This window comes from Trachymyrmex cornetzi, unplaced genomic scaffold (assembly GCF_001594075.2).
Source record: "Trachymyrmex cornetzi isolate Tcor2-1 unplaced genomic scaffold, Tcor1.1 scaffold908, whole genome shotgun sequence".
NCBI classification, from domain to species: Eukaryota; Metazoa; Arthropoda; class Insecta; order Hymenoptera; family Formicidae; genus Trachymyrmex; species Trachymyrmex cornetzi.
In genome coordinates, this window is record NW_017300254.1 from 315,865 (window position 1) to 324,362 (window position 8,498).

At 30.0% G+C, this 8,498-nt stretch overlaps 1 protein-coding gene across 1 annotated transcript in view; it reads left to right on the plus strand.

The window, feature by feature from the left end:
* Invadolysin (leishmanolysin-like peptidase, invadolysin) overlaps positions 1-8,498 on the plus strand; it is a 299,512-nt gene that overhangs the window by 242,113 nt on the left and 48,901 nt on the right. The window lies entirely within an intron of this gene.

Genomic DNA, 8,498 nt, shown 5'->3' on the forward strand with positions numbered 1-8,498 from the left:
AAATTTCTTCAAGTGGCGATATTTCAAAAACTTTATTCTGTATATTATATTAATTTATGTTATCATTGAAAATGACCCGATCGGGTTCGAAACGTTTGGCTAAATTTGTATGTATGTTCTATTATTTTAATATATATATTTGTTGTTAATTTTTTATACTTTGGCTCTTTGCCCGTTCTTTACTTGAAATTGTTTTATTTATCAACTTGACATCCTCTATTTGTAAACATCAATTCTTTGATAAAAAAATTTACGAAAGTTCAATTTAATATTAATGTTTCAAATATTAAACGATTAATTAATAAAGTTTTTCAGCTTCGAAGGATCAAGTTTTCCAAGAATATAAATGGATAATATTTTATGTATAATTTCAATAAATTTCATTTTAACTTTTGTACTTGAATAATTAAGCTGTCTAAGCTTAAATTTCTAAAAGCAAATAATATTGATCCTTTTAATTAAATTTTTGGTTATTAAAAAAATCAAGCACAAATTCATTATGTTTCAATTTCTCAAAAAGTGTATTTTTATTAATGCTTACATTTTATTATATCCATTGCACCAAAAATGTAATGTATTTAACATTTGTTTGCATATGTACGTACTTGAGTGGGAAAAATTATAATGAATTTCATGATTATATGACAAGCGCGATAATAATGATATTTCGAAATTCATATTTTTCGACAATACAAAATGGAGTGTAAATTGCAATGGAATAGAAACAGAAATTTATCCAAACAGTACAGAGCGATATTATATATTGTAGTCATCACTGAATATTGAAAATGATTTTCCTCCGTTTATCCTACCTCATATTACGTACATCCGCTATGAAATTGCGCACTTAAGCAGGATAGAACGCAATATCGTGTAGTAAGCGCCACAGATTTATCTCGATCGTACATCGTTGTATTTACCAACATGTTCCAATTGTAGTAGTTACTTCACGCATAGTACAACAAAACAATCGTCTTTGACTTGGATGAAGCCATGTGCATTTACCCGTGCAATTGCACTTCGCCAGTGATAGGAGCGCAGCTCATTAATGTCCCCTGCGGTCAAATGTTTCAGTGAACTACAACATTCTAAATAGCTTTTTGATAAATATATATGTAAATAGTGTTTTATAGCATGCTTTAAATTAAATGTTTTGAATAAACATTACATTGCATTAGCATTTTGCTTTATTTTATTAAACACTTCACAAAACGTAAAAAAGAATTTTAAATACATTCCACATATTTCTTTTGTATCTTATCTGTACCCAATCCAATAAGAAAATTAATAAAAATTAATTTTTCTATTTTTATATAATTACATGAAAATAATAAAACTAATTCCTATATAATTCTTAATTACATAGCAAAAAAAACATTTTGTATTTGTATTGGAAACGGTCCACTTAAGTCCTTGTTAAAATTTTGTGTTGAATTTTTTAATATATTCAAGTATTAATTTAATGTGATGTAATTATGTTATTTAAATAGTTTGTGTTTCAAATTGATATTCAATATTTCTTAGTGTCAATGATATTGTACAATTTATGAATAAATGAACAAATAACATAAGAATAATGTATTTAAAACGCAAATTTTTTAATGAATTAATAACATAGTTGTTAATTTGATATATCATAAATGTTAATTTTACCTAACAAATATGCTTTCACACGGTTTGTTTACACACTGTGTAATATTACTTATTCTGTATTCATTTTTTAAAATAATGTTTGTGTTTTTTAAATAAGTCGTTATCTTCTAACATATTCATCTTGTGTTAAATTAACACATAAATTTGTTTGACACTTGAAATGTATGAAATTTAATACAAATTTTCCAAAAAGGGTATATAACAGTTAATTTATTTCATATGATATATATACATATATATATATATATAGTTGTTAATTGCGTATATAAGTCAGTTTATTTTTATACGTATTGAGATGTTAATTGTACACACATTAATTTTTAGCTCTTTCAAAACTTTCCAAAAAAATTTTATTGTGTTTTCTATTATCGCGCTTAGTGATGTATGTAGTCGGCTGTAAGAGGATAAATTGAAAGGATATATATTTTGCAATCTTCATGGATGCCAAGGTATCGAGAATCTTTATTCCTCTCTTTCACTGTGTCAGTATTGAGCATGTGCACCGGCAATCTCAAGAGAGTGCCTTTACTCCACAATCTTCCGCTTGCGTTTTATTGCAGGGCTACTCTCCTCTCGCTTGTCGAACTGCTCTCTTGATTTTTCTCAGCCACTTGTTTTCATCGCTCTCTCTTCTCGGACACTATCTCCCAAAGGTGCTTCTCGTTCCAAGAGTAGAAATCTTACTATTTGGTGTGCGTGTGTAGTAATTATGGACATACATTCCCTAATATATCACATTAATGGAAGTAAATCTTTGAACAATTCAATAGCTCGTAAATTAAAATACATAATGACATGGTCAGCAGATTAGTAGCATAACTCAATCGTGAAGCACTATAATCATCGTGTGATTTGCTTTTTTATATAGAAATATTTAAAAAATATAGAATAAATAGAAATAAACAAAAAATTTATAATTACGATGAGTTTATTGAAGGTTTATTAAAATAACTAATGTACTCTATATTTTTATTATTAAAAATGCATGAAATGCATTTTTCCGTTGGGATGTCATGCACAAGTCCTTCCATTTGCATATCATTTTACAATGTGTGCGATGGTAATCTCAGGGGAGTGTCCACTCCACAATCTTCCGCATATGCCATATTGCCGCTGAACGACAATCCTGATTGTTCTCGTAGAAAAGAGGACCGTTCTTTTCCACTCGCTCTTTCTCGAATGATATCCCTCACGAACGATTCTATTGTGATTCTCATCGTTATTTGTAATGCATACAAGAGGATGAATATTAAAATTTTATTCTGTTAAGTGTTCCGCTAGAAGAATAATTATTATTGTACTATCTTATAATTTTATAATATATAAAAATAAAAAGAGCATCTAATTTTATTTTATTAAGATGTTTCTAGTATATTATATTATATATAACTGACTTCCTCCTTTTTTTATAAATCAGAGAATAATTATACATATATTATACAAAAATATCTTGTATAAAAAATTGTTTATTGGATAAAAATATAAAATTAATTAGATAAATTATATTTCATATATATATTGTCGAAATATATAATTGATATACCTGTGAATCATTTTAATATTTTATTGTAATATAAAACATTAAGACGATATGTATTTTATATAATAACGTAAAATATATGAATTTTATTGTATTATATGAAATACACACGAAAATAAAAATATTGATATTTTAATGTCTACGATTGTAGTTAACGCGCAGAGAAACTTTCATAGAAATTTCTATATTAGGATTAATAAAAACTACATCTTTAAGACTATAATATTTGATTCTTTTACAATTTAAGCACGAATCGCATTAGCTATTGTCGTTTATGTAGTTTAAAGATAACGTCATCTGCACATATAATTGTAACTTTCTAATTAATTTTTTTCGTGTTATCCAATCTCGCAGCATTTGCACGTCGCTATTATTGTCGGTGACAATTTTGCGAAGTACCCTTCGTGAATGGAAACTTGTTAATGAGTTTACTTCTCGTAGATGTGATTCTCCCGAGGCAATTTAAATTAAAGCGTTATTGTGTTTCGTTATTTATTCGGAAATGAAAGGGGAGACGACCCATTTATAATATTATCTGATATTAGAGAGGCATACACTGTGATAGGAGGTGCTTGGCGAAGAAACTCTCAATGGAGGATTTTACAATAGTAAGATCCAGTATAACGATCATCTTTCGTGCAAAGAGTTCGATCATGAAAACTTTTGCCGAAGTGCGAAAAGAAAGCATGCTCCATGCCTTCATCGTGGCGCCTTTTCTCTTGAAAAGTACAAAAAAGGAAAGTTCTGCTAGGCGAAAATCTTTACCCTCCGACTCGTGAGACAATGGCACGGTTTTTTCTTTCGTGTCGAGATCGATGAACATTATGGAGAAAGATGGCGCGATCCTGTCGCCCGTTCTATTATGTATGTTTTATCACGCGCTAAGTTTTTCTGAAGAGCTATTGTATATTATACGGTGACACATTTATCTTGAAATTTTTCGTGCAAACGCAATAAATAAGCTCAACCTTCTTAAAGCAAAAATTTCTGTTTTGCCACGCACGTATACGAGTTCATCTTCCAGTAAATTTACACATAATTACTGCTTGTATGGGAGAAATAATCAAAGTCTTGATTTTGATATACAATGTACGGAAAGAATCGTTTTGCTAAAGTATTTAAAAATTTAGCTACATACAAATCTAAAAATAATTATGTAGGATTTTCGAACATGATGAGCAATCCTAATAATTTTAACATTTGAACAACCAGTCTGAGCGTTTTACATAATTATTTTCTAAGTTGGTAAGTAATGCGTTACTTATAACTCTGTTACTTTTTGTTACTTTTTTCGGTTGGGTAATGATCATTACTTTTTTCTGTCTACAACGGTAATGGTAATGTCGTTACATTTTTATAGTAACGAATTCAGTCGTTAATTTAATCGTTACTTTATTTCCTCGTTATCTGTATAACTATTCAATGGATCGCATTATTTTTATTAATTGGCTAGAAATATTTTATAATAGAATATTTTATATCTTAGGCTTCATTCTTGTAAATTTTCTTGCAAATTTTCAATATTGACAGTGTATTGAAACATATTCTTAATAATATTAATATTTAAAAACAATATGTCTAATAAAAATTTTTAATAAAATCTGCGTTTGTAAATTATAATCTAATTTTATAAGGATAAACATATATTAAAAAATAAAAATATTAGTATAGGGAATTACCGAAGATTTATTAGATATAAGTTTAATATAAAGAAGAGTTTGCTATAAGACTAGCTTAGAATTTTAAGTTTTAATATTGATTTTCACAATTAATACTGATTTTTAAATAATATAATTTTTTAATAATATCATACTTTAACATTACAGAAAAGTAACGAAAAATGTAACGAATTTTTTCTTTCTAAGTAACAGTTGCTTTTATGAAGTAATGCATTACCATGTAACATCAAACCCTGAATCTATTTTGATGGTCTAACAAAATTACTTTTCAGATTGATATCTATAGTTTTAAAAACTTTTAGATACTTTAATAAAGTTCTAATTGTACGTATAATCTATCTATGTGTATCTATGAATTGAGGCTGCACAAGAGATATTGTTGGCTGTAACTCGATTTATGATGGATCAGGAAATAAGTTTCTCTCACGGCTAAACTCTAAGGTTTGCTAATGGAAAAGGGACGATTTAACGCAGCAACTCTATGAACTAACTATGCTGTTTAAATTAATTCCTCTACCATGTTAAACGCTCACCTACTTCTGGCTGTTGCATTTTCGTGCCTATCGCCTCGTGATCGTTGTCGGACGAGTCATGTATACACTAAAGCAGCAAAACAGTGTGTCGGGAACAGTTGTCGCGACAGACACCACCACTTTGTGCTCTCTCATGTTTGGCTCTGACATTAATACGGCAAATTATATTATATACGAACGAGTTTTGCGAGTGTGAGTGCAGAAACGGATTTAAACGATCCGTATTAGCGCAACAGTTATATTTCATCAGCGAATGAATATTCATAATCCCCGTATCTCACGTTTAGCATTATTGTTACACCTCTGCAATACGTTATCTTGATATTAATGATTAATTATCGGTATTATGTAGTTACGTTACATCATAACGTATATAGCTTTGTACGGGAGTAAACTATATTTCCATATTGTGTCCCATCGTTCTCTTAAACGATTTATTATACTCATATTTCGGAAAAATTTAGTAAATAACTATATTATATTTAATAAGATAGTAATTTGATTATCTCATATTAGCGAAATAAATAAATATATAACATTAATGTTTACACGCGAAAGTTGCTTCTCGCAAACAATTTATCGGCACAAACGCATATTTATACATAAATAATTACATATTATAGAACAGAAATATACGAGACATATACAGGATAGTTCACACATCTTTGAAACGGATTAAAAATAAATTTGCTTGAAGAAAGATTGTAAGACAAAGTTCAATGATATTTAGTTATGCTTTTACATGTCTATAAATGATGAATGCAACGTTCCGGCTTGAAAAAGTAATATCGATAAATACGAAACGATTTGTATACTTGAACGACATATAACAGTTATATATATTCTAGTTCCTTGTGCTATTGACGATCGTGCACGAAGTCGTCAAATGCGTGGTAAAGCGTATTTTTATATCGCCACATGTACACCCTTTACCTTTTAGCGCGAGCGTCCCTCGATTCGAGTCTGAAATGGATTTGCGGAGTTAAAGCACACATGCACGAGTTTGCCTTTAAATTCGTCATCGAGGGTTGCTGCGTGTCTACCGTCCGTGCTCGCTTCTAAAGGAATTGCGTTTTTCGCAGACCGTGTTTTCATCTATTTCTCCGTTTATTGTATTATCGATATGCCTTTAGCAATAAAAGCGCAATTTGAAATTAATTCATTGCCATTGTTTCGTACAAGATTGAGAAAAAAATTACATGTTATAGTACTTATTAGAAATTTAATATTGTAATAAATAATAATCCTTTTAGTTTGACTTGAAAGCAAATGCTTGATCTTATATATCCACGGAAAGGACGATTTTGCGGAAGATATTAAAATTTAACTAGATGCAGAAGTGAAAATGATTTTGTTTGGACCATTAAAATAATTATGATAGGATGCTGAGAAACTGTATAGTTGCTAGAATGTTAAAACTTTTTGCAGCGTTGCTCGTCATGCTTGAGATTCCAACGTAATTAATTTAATAATCTAACAAAAAATTATTTTCAGATCTATATTTAACCAAACTTTTAAATACTTCAGTAAAATTGTTCTTTCCGTGTATATTCATATAAAATAGTGGCGTCTTATGAGACATTGTTACGAGAAATAGCAATTTTTCATGAAATATGAATGATATATTTTCACATGGTTGGAATTTATAACTGACAATTGTGAGTTTTGGATTTTGGCCAACGGAAACGGAACGTGTAAACAAGTTGAAGCATTTGCAAGCAGGTGTATCGATTCGTCATACACTATCGAGACATATGTCATACAATATTCTCTTTCGTTTATATATATTTCGAATACAAATTTCATATATAATTCAGTTAATATTTTAACGAACTAATTTGTACATTCTATAAGTTCTTTTCACGTATTTATCATTATTACATTACGAGCGACGGCTTGCTACGAAATTAATTAAAATTTTTTGCGATCTGTCGTAAACAGTACGCTATCCGTGACATTTAATGGACACCAGGTGCAGTGAAGAATGCAAACTAATTATATTGATGCGGAAAATCTAATTTTTATTCAACTTTTTTTTACAGGCGTTGCTAGCGATAATTGAATTCAAACTGCGAGTTTTGACGACGAGTTCGCGACTTTTTGCCGTATAATTACTACAGCGGTATCTCGGTGACGGTAGATAGATTAAGCCGCAACAAGGTAAAATTAAATAATAATTTGCAACCGTGAATATGTTATGCACGTGCTTGTCGTGCAGGCCCATCGTGTACAATATACTCGCGGCAACATATCTCCCATAACTGTATCACGAAAGTACAACCCCTTTTTACGTTTATTTCTGTTCTGTTGATTTTATTTACGAATTCGCGTTGTGCGAATAAAACAACACAAGCGGAATGCACGCTCATGCCCATACGTTTACAAGCGCCGGTCGGATCAATGAAAATAATTAGCAGGATAAAAACGGTAACTTGACAGTTCAGTCGCTGTGTAAACTGCCCGGGTTTACGAAAACTCGTCAACAAATATATTTCGAAATAAATTTTGTAAATTGCACGACGCGTTAACGCGATTGCGACTGTGTGTTTGCTAACGGCGCGAGTGTATGTATAAAATAGATAATGTCGTCGAATAAATAGACAGGAAATGAAAAACAGGACATATCGTGTATGCTTCTTAAATTCATTTTATGTATCCATTTATTTTGTAGTACGTATTCTCGTATTTAAATGTTTTCATCTATAAAATAATGATGGAATTTTTTGTTACATATTAAATTTTAGATATATTTATTATGATTGAGTAATATGAGTAATATGAGTTTTATCGTTGTAATTCGCACGTACGTATAAGTACAATGTACGTGATCTTATTAATATATTTATTAAATCTGTAATTTAATATTTATCAATATTCTCTTTGTAGGGGCTATCAGTTCCGTTTATCTCTTTATTCTTGCACCGCAAAGCAGGCTCTTCTCGTAAAATACAATTTCCGATATCGTGGAAGGAAAGCCGTTTTCGCAAAGGCAAGCAAAGTCGTGCTCCTCTCAAAAGCTCTTTACCGTCTTGATAGCTGATACTATTAAGAGGATCATACTCGCGTATACGTATATATATATATATATATATA